This window comes from Lacerta agilis, chromosome 16 (assembly GCF_009819535.1).
Source record: "Lacerta agilis isolate rLacAgi1 chromosome 16, rLacAgi1.pri, whole genome shotgun sequence".
Lineage (NCBI taxonomy): Eukaryota > Metazoa > Chordata > Lepidosauria > Squamata > Lacertidae > Lacerta > Lacerta agilis.
Window position 1 is genome coordinate 32,106,210 of NC_046327.1, and position 12,878 is coordinate 32,119,087.

Genomic DNA, 12,878 nt, shown 5'->3' on the forward strand with positions numbered 1-12,878 from the left:
TCCATTTTTAAAAGGAGGTGCCAGGGAGTGAGCCTAACTCTTTGTGCCTGTATAATCATCCTCTCCCACTAAGCTATATATCCTATCCGCTAAAGGCAAATATCTCCAAAGCTGCTATCCTGTGTTTTCCCTTCCTGTAGGAAAAGCACCTTAGCATTGCAGGGGAGGAATCTTGAGCACCAATAAGAAAATGGCCCGACTAGTGTTCTGCATTGCAACCTTACCTGCTGATTTATTGTAAATGAAATGCAGCTGCTAACAAAATAGATGCCTACTATGGATAGCTACAGCCCTGTTTTCATCTGACTCCGTATCAGATGGGGTTCTGCATTCTCCATGGAGTAGCAGGGTGTGGGGAGAGCATCTCCCCCCGCCCCACTCTGTTAATCAACTTGAGCACATGGCCTCTAGCAGTAAGTGTGATGGACTGCCACACAATATAATGGATGTGCTTTGATACAATACAAATATAAGGGCAAGCAGTTTGGAGTTGGTTATGGCAAGTGAATGGAGACAGGCCAACTCAGCTCACATAGATGGTACCCTGTAGTGTTGGCTTTAAATAAGTGTTCAGTTATAAAACAAGATAATGCAAAATAATACTTAAAGTCTGTGCCATGTCTGGAGATAGTGGTGTTACTATGGACAAGTGGGTTTTTTTCTTTCTTTTAAGGTATAGGTCAGATTTATGCTGTGGTGGTATATAGCCATATTACGCTATGCTTTGTAGCACATATCTAGTGATGGAAGCACTTTCCAATCCCAAATATTTTCTGCAAGTAAAGGACCCCTGGACAGTTAAGTCCAAAGGCAACTATGGGGTTGCGGTGCTCATCTCGCCAGCGTTTGTCCACAGACAGCTTTCCGGGTCATGTGGCCAGCATGACTAAACCGCTTCTGGCACAACGGAACACCATGACTGAAGCCAGAGTGCACAGAAACGTCGTTTATCTTCCCACCACAGCAGTACTTACTTATCTACTTGCACTGGCGTGCTTTCAAACTGCTAGGTTGGCAGGAGCTGGGACAGAGCAACAGGAGCTCACACCATTGCGGAGATTTGAAATGCCAACCTTCCAATCAGCAATCCCAAGAGGTACAGTGGTTTAGACCACAGCGCCACCCGTGTCCCTACTTTCTGCAAGTAGAAGTGAAGGGCTGTAAAGGAGATGGTCACAGTATCCATATATTCCTAGTGTTAAACTTCTGTCATTGCAGCTCCCCCCTCTCTTTCCCCTATCCCCACTAAAGAGCCCTATAGAGATGGGAATTGTGTTATGAAGCTGGTCCCACCAAAAAACATTTTAATGGAATGACTGTAACTACTCCCTGACCTTCAGACCTCAGGACTACAACCAGGTTGTGTAGCATTTCACAGGACTGTTGGAAATTTCTATGTGCAAAATATTCTCACATCTTGGAACCAAGCACATGAATCACATTGAAATAGGTAATGAGTTTTTTTAACAGTCATAAAAGGCTGGGTTTATTGTACATCACTGCTGCTGTCACCTGCCACACTCACCTGCCAGATCATGTGCCAGGTCTTTGATCAGGTGACCGACAATGGCATAGGCCACACTCACCACCACCATCACAGCCATGATCATGTAGAGCACAGCTTTGGGCAATGGAACAAGGTCATAGACAGCTGGCTGGTATTCACTGTAAAGAGGGCTCTCATTGGAGGAAGAGGGTTGAGAAAGTAGTGCCAAGGTCTCAGTGCGATTTGAGGTGCTCATGTTCATTGGCCACGTTTGAGAGGGGAGAGCCATGTTCTGATATTGTGGAGGCTTGTTGCCTGGTGGATAAGTGTCTGCAGGGACAGGGAGAGTCTGAAACACAAGGGGAAGATACTTTGGTTAGTTAGGGGCCCACCATGAGCCCTGTCCTGATGCCATTTGCAAATGACTTACACTTGCTCTTACAGCCAAATTTTCAGTAGTGTTGGAGAAGAGAGGGTTGCCTTACCATGCAGGGTTTTTTGTTGGGGGGATGGAGGATGGGTTGGCAGCAGCAGCAAGGAAACCATTGATCTGCACCCCCTGTGGTATTCCCAAAGGGTAACCCCTCCTAAATCAGTTTGTTTGGCTCACTGTTTGTTTGACACCAGCCAACAGGTTTCTTAGCATCCTACTGCAGGAACACTGGACTTTAAGTTACAGGTGGGTAGCCGTGTTGGTCTGCCATAGTCGAAACGAAATAGGAAATTCTTTCCAGTAGCACCTTAGAGACCAACTGAGTTTGTTCTTGGTATGAGCTTTCGTGTGCATGCACACTTCTTCAGATATTTCGTGCATGCACATGAAAGCTCATACCAAGAACAAACTCAGTTGGTCTCTAAGGTGCTACTGGAAAGAATTTCCTATTTTGTTTCGACTGGACTTTAAAAGAGAGTAATGTTTCCTAGCAGCTGCTGCTTTAAGAGTTTTTGCTATTTTGGGCTCATTAACAGCTTTGGAAGTGACAATTTAGACTGGGAAAATGGCACTGGGGTTGGGGAGAGATAAAAACCAATGAGGGTTCTCCAATGTTTGTGCACATGGAATCTTTTCAAAAACAGTGTGAAGTAGTACTGTCTGGACACAGGTTTACCACCTCAGTGCGGACTAAGCTCTAGGTTTGGTAAGAGGTTTGCATAGAAGTTCAGTATGCCAGATCTTGTCAAATCTTGACAGAACTTGTAATTTCAATCCTATCTTCAACCATTTATTTAGAATGCTGCTTTCCCCCTTCCTTTTCCACCTTTTATTTTAAATATTCTATACCACTTCTCATTTGAAAATCACAAAGCTGTGCATAGCAGCAAGTAAATAATACAGTAAAACCAACACCTATACATAAAGAAACAAGTTATCCAGGCAGTTTCTTGAGTCTTCTGCTCCGAATAACTAATCCTATTTCCCTCCCTAGCCACTAGAACAGAAACAGGTCATTTCCCCCCTCAAAATTCCAAAGCAGCTCCCAGTCTTTTTTATGCTGAGCACTCAAATATTATCATATGAATAAATATTCAACAGAAATTGAAAATTTACTAGGAGTCCTACAAATGGGTTACATCAGCATTTACCAGCTTTCAGCATTAGAATTCCCTATTTTAACTTTACAAATACTGGGAATTTTTAAAAGCAATTTCAGGTTGTGATGCTACAAGTGCTGCACCACCAAGAAAAACTACCTGACAAACTTCCCCATAACCTGCAGAGAGCAATTAAGATTTGATCCTCTAGTGGTAACAGGTTGGCCATTGCCAGGTTACATCACCCTGCTGTCATCAGTATGTTGCTGGCCTACAACTGCCATGCTTCAGCACTGGCCATGGTTTCTGGGACTGATGGGAGATAGAGCCCAACAACATCCGAAAGGCCACTAGTTCACAACTCCTAGCACAGATGGAGTCTTAGTACTGTTAAGAAGGATGCTGCAGGCAGATCCCAGTTCTACTCTAAGAAAGGGGTTCAGAGGTCATTCTATCTCCCAGAAATTTCTCCCTCTCTTTTATGGCTATCCCACAAGCTTCTCCCAGCGTTTGAATCACAGGATAGGAGTGCTCCTCAAGCAGGGTGGCAGAAAAACTAAACAAATGGGCAATTGCTTCTTACCACACATGCTCAAAATACAAAAGGGAAGGCAAACCTGTTGCAAATAATTCCTTCTTTATTCCAAATACAGTCAGGAGAGTTCCTCTTGTGCCTTTCTAAATGACACTCCCGCCAGAGTCACACCCATTTAAGTAAGGTGAAAAAAATGCTACTAAGCATGTATAGTGCATTGCAGGACTTCAAAGCATAATCTTTACAAACAGATCCATGTAAATTAGCATAATATTTGCTAACAGATCCATTAGGTAGGCTACTATTTTCATATCGCTGCAAAGAAGAGATTTTAATGAGGTTTTGCATACTGTACTTTTCGCTGCTGTTAACACCCTTAGTACGAATGCAAAAGCTCTGACCTTAAATAGGTTGTCTGCATTTTGTATAGTATGAATGGGCTGGAGTTTCAGCCCATGTGTTTTCAACCTCCCGTTTCATAATAAATCTATCCCGGTGTGCTCCTTTACTGACCTCCTACTATGTATATTCACCAACTAGCAAAATGCCCTATGTGGGAGGATGATTAGGTGATGGGCAATAGCAGCTTTGTCAATGATTGGTACTGGCATCCACTTCTACAATTATAAAGTTGGTAGCTGGAGGGAGCAAAATTAATTGTAAAGATGTGGCAATATGAAGTTAGAATGGGTTACTAGTTCTTTCCACAAAACCTTCCTGAATAATAAGCAAAGGATCTTGTGGCACCTTGAAGAGTTACATTTCATTATGGCATAAATCATTCCTAGACTAGGCAGTTGTCAGTTGCACACACACACACACACACACACACACACACACACGGTGATAGTAAAGAGGTGCAGAGTTGTTAACTAGTAAGGTCAGAAGGAAAATAAAAGCAAAAAGTACAGATAGTGACAATTCAGTTTGGTTTATAATGTCTCAGTATTAGGAGTCCTAAGACAAAGCCGTGAGTGCAACAGCAAACTGGAAGTCTGCTCTATCTCTGTGCCATAACTTGTTCTGGCTTTGTTTGTTTGTTTAACAGCCAAAACACCTTTAATAGGAAAATGCTGGCCAGAGGATCAGAATTCTGCACAGTTAGGGCTCATGCCTTCACAGCATATTTCCAAGGCGGGTACAGGCGTTTATTTTCCGCTGCTGCTTTGGTCTTCAGACCTTCTTCATGCTTGTTTAGCCTGTGCTGCATAGCATGTGTCTTCTTAGGCCGCAAGTCTAGAGGCTTGTATTTCTTGCCTTTGTAGAACTTCCTGAGGTTTTCCTTAAAATGACTGTCAGCACTGGCAATGGATTTGCAAACCACCCGGATCTTTTGAATGTTTGGAGGCTGCTCCACCGGTCACCTTGGTGACCCACAGCTGAGAGAGTTCCACCTTGAGGTCATCTAGCTGCTTCAGCAGCTCTTCCTTCTTCCTTCATAGATCACGGGCTTTGATTTTGGCCATGGCGTCCACTACGATCCCAGGCTACCAACACGAAAAGAAAGACTTGTTCTGGGTTGTTGATGTTTGCTGATGCTGCATGTTGGTCAGCATAGCAGGATTGCTGTAAAAATACACCTTCAGACTTCATTGTAGCCATGCAATACAGTTCAATAATCTTAGTAGTTAAGACTCCTGTAGAAGCACTTCTTGCCAATTCAAATAAAGCAGCAATATTTGACTGGGAAGAACAAAAGTCAACCAGTAGCGAATTGATGTCCGAGCTATGATGGCCTTTTAAATCTTTTCTTTTAACATTAGGAATGCTTCAGAATGCAGTTCTAAAATGGATATAGTTTTAGCCTTCTCTCTGTGATATATTACCTTTTTAATGCTTCTTTTTAGAATTGTATATTGAGTTTTATTGTTTTATTATATGACAGAATCTTGGCTGTTGGGCAACTAATGAACATGGTAATTTTAAAAAAAGCTTTTATAAATTTTATAACTGTGTAGCCAAGCCATAGGCCAGGAACTATCCCAGAAATTTGGCAGAAGTGTGGAAGCTCACCACAAGGAAGCAGGTCCCATGTCTATGTTATTAGAAGTATGCATCACTAGGAATACGGATGTGCAAGACAGCATAGCAAATTAACACATCAGTATCAATAAGTGACCTTCCTATTGCCTTCCAAAGGTTAAAAAAACAAACAAACCAACAACATCATTTAGGACTATTCACCCAACTAGGGCCACTGCTAGCAGCTAGGATCCAGGAAAGTGCAGCTTTTCAAAGCCTCGTAATATCTCCATAAATCCATTTTGGCTACGCAGCTATTAAGGATACCAGAGCCGTAGTTCATCGCACTAGCATAGCAAATGGGAACTAGACAGCTGTACTGTATTATAAAAGTCAGAAAGGTTCTCACTTGACGGAAACATTGTCCAACAACTCGCTGAAATGAAGGATTGTGTGAAAGAGCACCCTGTCCCTTAGAAAGGAAGATTGTCTCTATTTTGAATACTGGAAAAGCAAGGCAGGAAAAAAGAGTGGTTTGCCCCTAATCCAGAAGCAGTAGTAAGAATTTCATTCGGGTTTTTTCAGCCTGAAGTAGTAGTGGCATATTAAAACTAATAAATACAATGCATCATAAGCCTTATTTGTTAAATGCATTTTGCCACAGGAGTCTTATTTTTTCCTACAAAAGACTAACATGGCTACCCAACCAGATTAATCAATAGGAAGTGATGCTGCCTCCTCCAATTGGGTATAACAGTTTCTAAGTGGGAAAAGAAAGGTAGAAAGACACCATTGAGAAAAGAATTCAAAATTTAAAGGCAATAAAGTCATTTGTGGGAAAAGTTGCCTCTTCGCCTTCCTAGCTAATTCCAATGAGGGTTACAGAGCAAAGGCTTTGTGGAATCCTGTTACTTGTTCCTAAGCCTTCCAAGAAGTTATTAAGATTTACAAGGCTTAAAATAACTGCTGTTTTGTTTGGTTGTTTCCCCCCTAGTCTGCCTCTGCAGTTATGTCTTGAAAGAAAAAAGAAAATGCACACACAAAAAACCACTATCATTAAATTGTTAGTGCCAGTTATGAGTGACTCTGGGGGAGCAATAGTTTATAGCTAGTCACAGAGAGACAGAAGGCAAAGTACATCAGAAGGGACGATTTGGCATCAGGTCCTGTTATATGACTCTCTGCCCTCCCTACAAAGCCAGCATAAAACCCAGGGGTCTTGTATCAATGCACTGCTGTTCAAGCAAGTGAGAAAGCAAACAGACACATTTTAACATATTCCATAGAAAGGGCAAAAACAACCTGTACCTTTAACACTTTCCACTGGTGCAGCAAAGAGAATTCTGGTGGGTGCTGCTTATCATGTGAGGAATGACAGAAACTAACATCATTTCCCTGCACAGTTATTAAAAGTTTCCTTCTAGTTTCCACATACCCCTCCCCATCTTTTACCTGGGTGGCGATGCTGGATTTTATGTTCTCGTCCCCTGCTTTGATGGCGCATCTGCTTCTTTGCAAGTTTGGCAGGCAGCAGCTGAGAAGAAGGCAATTTCTCAGCTCCTCTGGTTTCAGGACTCCGCTCAAGAAGCACAACAAATAGATTAGCAGCTGCGGTCACTGCCCAGTCCGCTGCTTTGAAAAGTGCAGAGAGCACTTGCCAGGGAAGCCCAGGGGGAAGAGTCCACCCACTCAAGTGATGTCACAGAATGGTTTCCTGTCTGATTGGATCTCATTTTGGGCTTTTGAATGCACAGCTGATGATAACAGCACAGTAGTATAAACAAAATAAAAAATAAATTTTTATTTTGTTTTGTTTTGTTTTGACTATGGCACACCAACACGGCTACCTACCTGTAACTAGCACATTAGTATATTTATTTCATTCAATGACCAGTAGAGAAGAGCCTAGGATACAAGATAAGAATAGTCAGCTGTGAACACACATCTCCTAAATGTAGTGACTTAAAGGAGTTACAACTATCAGCATGAAGTGAATTTGTTTTGAAGAGAGCACATTATTGCAGGGACATCATTTATGTACATTACAACAATTATTCAACCATAATTTTAACATTTCCGAGGTCATATCCCTTCCCCTTCTTTCTGCAGTTCTTTGAATTTATTTTCGTCCTTTCCTGCATACTCTAAATCATCTTAACTTATTCTTTTATTCATCTACAGTATTCTCATATATATCTCATATATATTTTTGAAACTGCAGGTTTTTACAATAATCCTGCCAATGTCTTGATCTGATTACAGTTTATTTGTAAATATGCAATAAACCATTTCCCTTCCTTTCTAAAAAGTTTGTTATCTTGATTTCTTATTCTTCTGGTAAGTTTTGCCATTTCTTCATACTCCATCAGTTTCTGTTACCATTCTTCTCTCTTCGGGACCTCTTCTTCCTTCCATTTTTGTGCAAATAACATTCTTGCAGCTTTAGTCGCATACATAAATAAATTTCTATACTGTTTAGGTAGTTCTGATCCCATAATTCCCAAGAGAAAAGCTTCTGGGTTGTTGTTTTTTTACGAATGTTATCTTAAACATCTTTTTCAATTCATTATATATCATTTCCCAGTAAGCTTTAACCTTATTGCAAGACCACCATATATGGAAAAAGCAGCAGGTTTTTTTTTTAATATTGTTATGTAATTGTGGAGGCCAGACCATTAATTTCTGGGGTCAGGATTTAATTAAGCCCTGAGTGTTAAGTTGGATGCCAGATCCTGTGTGTTAATCTAGGTGCAATACTCATGTGTGTATTTGAGCTGTGTGCTAGATGCTGTTAATTGTGTGAAAGAACTCATTTAACTAGGCAAACTTTTCTAAATTGTGTATTAGGCACTTTTCAATCCTAGGAAATCAGCATGTGTTAAAATATAAATAAATAAGACTAATCCCTTTTGGAATGTTGATGCTCTGAACTCCTCCATGGCAGGCTCAGGTTGTATATATGTGTAAATAAAACATATAACATAAAGGCACCATGGTCTCCAAAAGGAAAGACTCTGGTAAAGGCATCTGGAGCTCCTTGAAATCTCAAACCGCTCAGAGATTTGGGGTGGTGTATAACAATATTGTATTATGGTTATTCTATTTTATATTCAATTTATTAACTGCCTTTCGCCATCAGGTCCCATGGCTCAATATTAAAAACCAATTAAAACACCTGAGAGGGTCTGTAGGGAAGAAGGTGTGTTCACACAGATGCAGTTTCCTTCAAATGCTACGTTGCTCACTAGGTAAGATGTAAAAGTGATACTAAAAGAAAAGAAATTCCATATTAGGACAATAGTGTCATTAGGCCAACCAAAATATTACAATATAGTGTGCAAGCTTTTGAGTTCTCTAGAACTGGTCTTCAGGATAGATGGAAATCAGATTTAATGCAGGAGGTGGGGAGATAAGAGGGTTGTTGGCTGATGATGAAGCCATGGAGTTTGTATCTGGCAACAGTTTCAAGATGGAATGTGGGAGGATGCAGTAGACATTCACATTAGGCTATTTGACTGCTATGCAGGTATCAAGTTGCACGAAGGGCCTGCTGGGAACAAATGACAGATATCCCATCTCTGGAAAAAACAAAAACTGGTCATCTGGAGTGGAGAAAGAAAAGCTTTATCTGCTGGAATAAGCATGATCGCCTGCTAATTGCTGTACTGTATATGTCAATGTCTTACTAAATATTGTTGTTGTTGTTATTATTATTATTATTATTATTATTATTATTATTAATGGTTAAAATATAATACAAATGTTCAATAAACATTTTAAAGTCACAGAACAGAAGCCGATAAAAAGTTGGTTACCCCACTCCTGTTGTTGTGATCCACCTTAGATCATGGCCCAGGAGTGGGTCCTGACCCACCAGTTGAAAACCACTCTCCTGGAACCCTAAAACTGCCTTTCTGAGCTTTTAACTCTGTAAAGGTTTAATTTTAAAATTATATTTTTAAAAATTCATTTTTATTTTTAAAATAAAAGCTGAAAGTAGCTTTTTTGTTGCTGTTAATTAAGTAGTCCATAACATATTGGAATGAATATAACATATTGCCTGGGATATTAGCACATTTCTGGACTCGTGGAAATGTACTTGGATGAAACACTCAGCAATATTTATCTCGACAGGGTTCTTAAACTCAAAATACTTCATCCTCCCCACCTGGTAGCACTGCCTCCTCTATCTGGCATTTCTTTTCTGATCGTTTTCAAAATATCACTCCAAGTATCACTAACAAGAAAGGGGTGGCTTTTGCTTTAGTGATCTGTAGTGTAATAATTTTAGTTTAGTAATCCTATTAGCCAAGGCAAGGGGGAGGTGTGCCCCCTTTTCTTAAGGTGCAAGGTTCTATTTTGGTGCTGTCTGCACATGGATTATGATAGTAAAAATACACCAGCTGGCAAATCTCATATGTGGTGTCACCCAAATCCAGGACAATTCACAATTCCTCCCCGATTGTGGAATCTCAGTCTAGTTTTGTTAACTTTTAAAAGACAAAAGTCTTCTTTCCATCCTCTGGATTCTCAGAGTCGTGGCTCTCAACTTTCTTATCCTGTTCTTACTCTACAAATCGATCTTTGCAGAATAGCAAATTAATGAAAGAACTGTCAGATTATATATACATATATATAATGTATATTATATGTATATATTGCCCTGGCTGGCAACTAATGTTTAACTAATTTTATTTTGAACTGGGCAAGAAGTGGACATTGCCAGGAGAAACTGCAATATCCACAAACCAGTGGATATCCACAAACCAGCCTTCCAGGACACTCTTTAATAAATTTATCTTAAGGTGTCCATTCTGAACTCAAGGAAGAATACAACATGAAACAGCTGAATTACAATACATGAAAAAAGTTCAATGCCGCTGCTTTTGGGTTTATAGAAACAACAATTTTTTATAATAATGTATGTGTTAATTAGCTGACCAATGCCAGTTTATCTATGCTATGCATTATTCTTACAAATGTAATGGTTCCTGGCCCCACTGTAGGTATCATTAAATCATCTCAGTTGTTCTCAAATTATCACCAATCTGCTTCTATAAAAGATTAGAAGTGTGTCTTTTTAATATACATTTAAGTTCTAATTTTCACTGACTGTAATTTTTGCCTCTCAGTGCCATTCAACTCAGTTACACTTTTCTTCTTTAGAGGTCTGTCAACTTGGCTGGATACACAGCATACAGGACATTTAAAGCTCTTCGTCCAAAACAATTATTGGAAACCGTAGTTTACCCCTACAGACCTACAATTCCCACTAGCACCCTTCACAAACTTCAGTTATCAGAACTTGGGGAGTGTGCTTTAAATGTACTAAAACTTAACTTAATGCACCTGACAGAAGTAGGATTGACTCTATGAAAGGTTAAGCCATAATACTTTTATGAATTGTAGCCAGTGATTTTTAAGGTAATGAATGAATGAATGAGGTACCAGTATTCATATCTTGTTCATGATATTGGGTGCTGATGCAAAAGGGCTGTCATGGGTAGCAAAAAAGAAGAAAAAGCTGACAGTATACCATACCAGAAAGTACTGTCACCAAAAAAGCACTGATTGCAGCTTTCAGTTTGAAGTCTTCAGAATTTCTCAGGTAAGATTTGCTTCATATTTGTAATCACAAAGTGGGGTGGGGTGGGTAGGGGATACTTGGGATTTATTTATATGGGCAGCTGAGGTGGGCCGGCGTTTCTCAGAGATATGCAGCTTCCCTGAATACCAAGTTTTAATTTAAAAATAAAAGAATAGAAGAGAGAAAACCCCTCTCCTCTTTACTTAAAGAGAAATAAAAAAAAAATGCACCAGCAGCATCCTACCTAATTGATCAGTCAGTAGAAAACCAATTTCCATCTTCCAGTATTATGGCCAATGAGAGCAAAGTGATTGACAAGCACTTTACATTTTTTTTCTCTTTTAGGACTAAAGTCTCTACAGGACTAAAGCTTTCTCCAGAGACAGCTCCACCATTAGATAGTGAGGTAGTCACCTTGCGTAGCTGATTTTGAGTGTCATGGGGGGGGGCAGTGAACTGTTAAGTTAGTTAAAATGTAAATTAATTTTTGTATGTTTTTACTGCCTGGGAAGGTTTTTGTGTGATTTCTTGCCTCAGGTGTCAAAAGTAACCTGGCCTGCTCGAGTGCTATGCACTTGGAGTTGGGTTGTGTGCATGCACGAACACCATGTATTGCTTTCATCCCAAACAAGAATAAAATATAGACACAAGATAAAACAGTATAAACCATAAAAACAGACCAGTAAAATACGGAGGTCAGAAGGAGGGTGTTGATGATCTGCCATCTTGCCTCCCCAAGCAACAAAATGGCTTGTACCTGCCTTGGTACAACTACTTCACCTGCACATTTATTTGAACGGGGCATTCCTTTGTCGGCTGATGGTCTCTCCCAGCTATTGTGTTATGGCAATGCAAAAATGGGACCTTTTCCACGGCAGCTACCCATTTGTGGAAGGCCCTCCTGCATTGCATATCTTTAGGCGCTGGGCAGAAACGTTCCCCTTCAACCAGGCCTTGGGCTAATTGAGCCATCTGTGGCCGTTTAAATATCTCTCTGTGTGTGGTGTTACTGTTTTGTTTTGCTATTATGTGATGTGTTTTTATACTGCAAACTGCCCTGTGAAGGGGGACGGGGTATATAAATTTAATAAATAAATAATAAAATTTTGACATTATAGCATGTAGATTGTTATAAGAATTCTAAGTTCTCAAATACAGAACGAATGTTCATAAATGCACAAGGCAAACACACATACATGCGTATATAAACCACGTGTCTGAAATAGTACAGGAGAGCAATCCTGAAGCCATTTTGACTCTCCTAAATTGACCTCAAATATTTCTCTGCAAGGAGGAAGGAAATGGAAAAAGCTTTCAGTTGTCTTTGGACTGTAGGGGCTTATACCTCCCTTTTCAAATACAGTCTGGCAAGTATCTGTTAAGCTAAGCAAACTATCAATATGTGTCAGAGATTCAGGAACTACAGTATTTACTATGTCAAAGGAATGGCCGGGCCACCCAGAAAATGCAACCAAGTAAAGCATATGAATGAACAAATAGCACCAATGCGCATATAGATATTCCCTGTCAGGAAAAGGGGGGGTATAAATAAATATGTAGTAGCATAAATAAATAGAAAAACAGATAGTCTTTCATTAGAACAGAACATGTTCTGATGGCTGGTGATTTGGAAATGCAGATATTTGTTCCCAGGCCCCTCCTACCCGTCAGATGCTAGGGAAAGGCTTGCTGCTGCCCTGAGGGAATTTTGGGCGGGAAGCAGCTTTCCCTCAGGGCAGAGTTTGGTTCACTTGTCTTAGAACAAAAGCAGTGAA

At 40.2% G+C, this 12,878-nt stretch overlaps 1 pseudogene; it reads right to left on the minus strand.

The window, feature by feature from the left end:
- Nucleotides 1–4,598: 4,598 nt before the first annotated feature.
- LOC117061227 lies at nucleotides 4,599–5,061 on the minus strand (annotated as a pseudogene).
- Nucleotides 5,062–12,878: the final 7,817 nt, after the last annotated feature.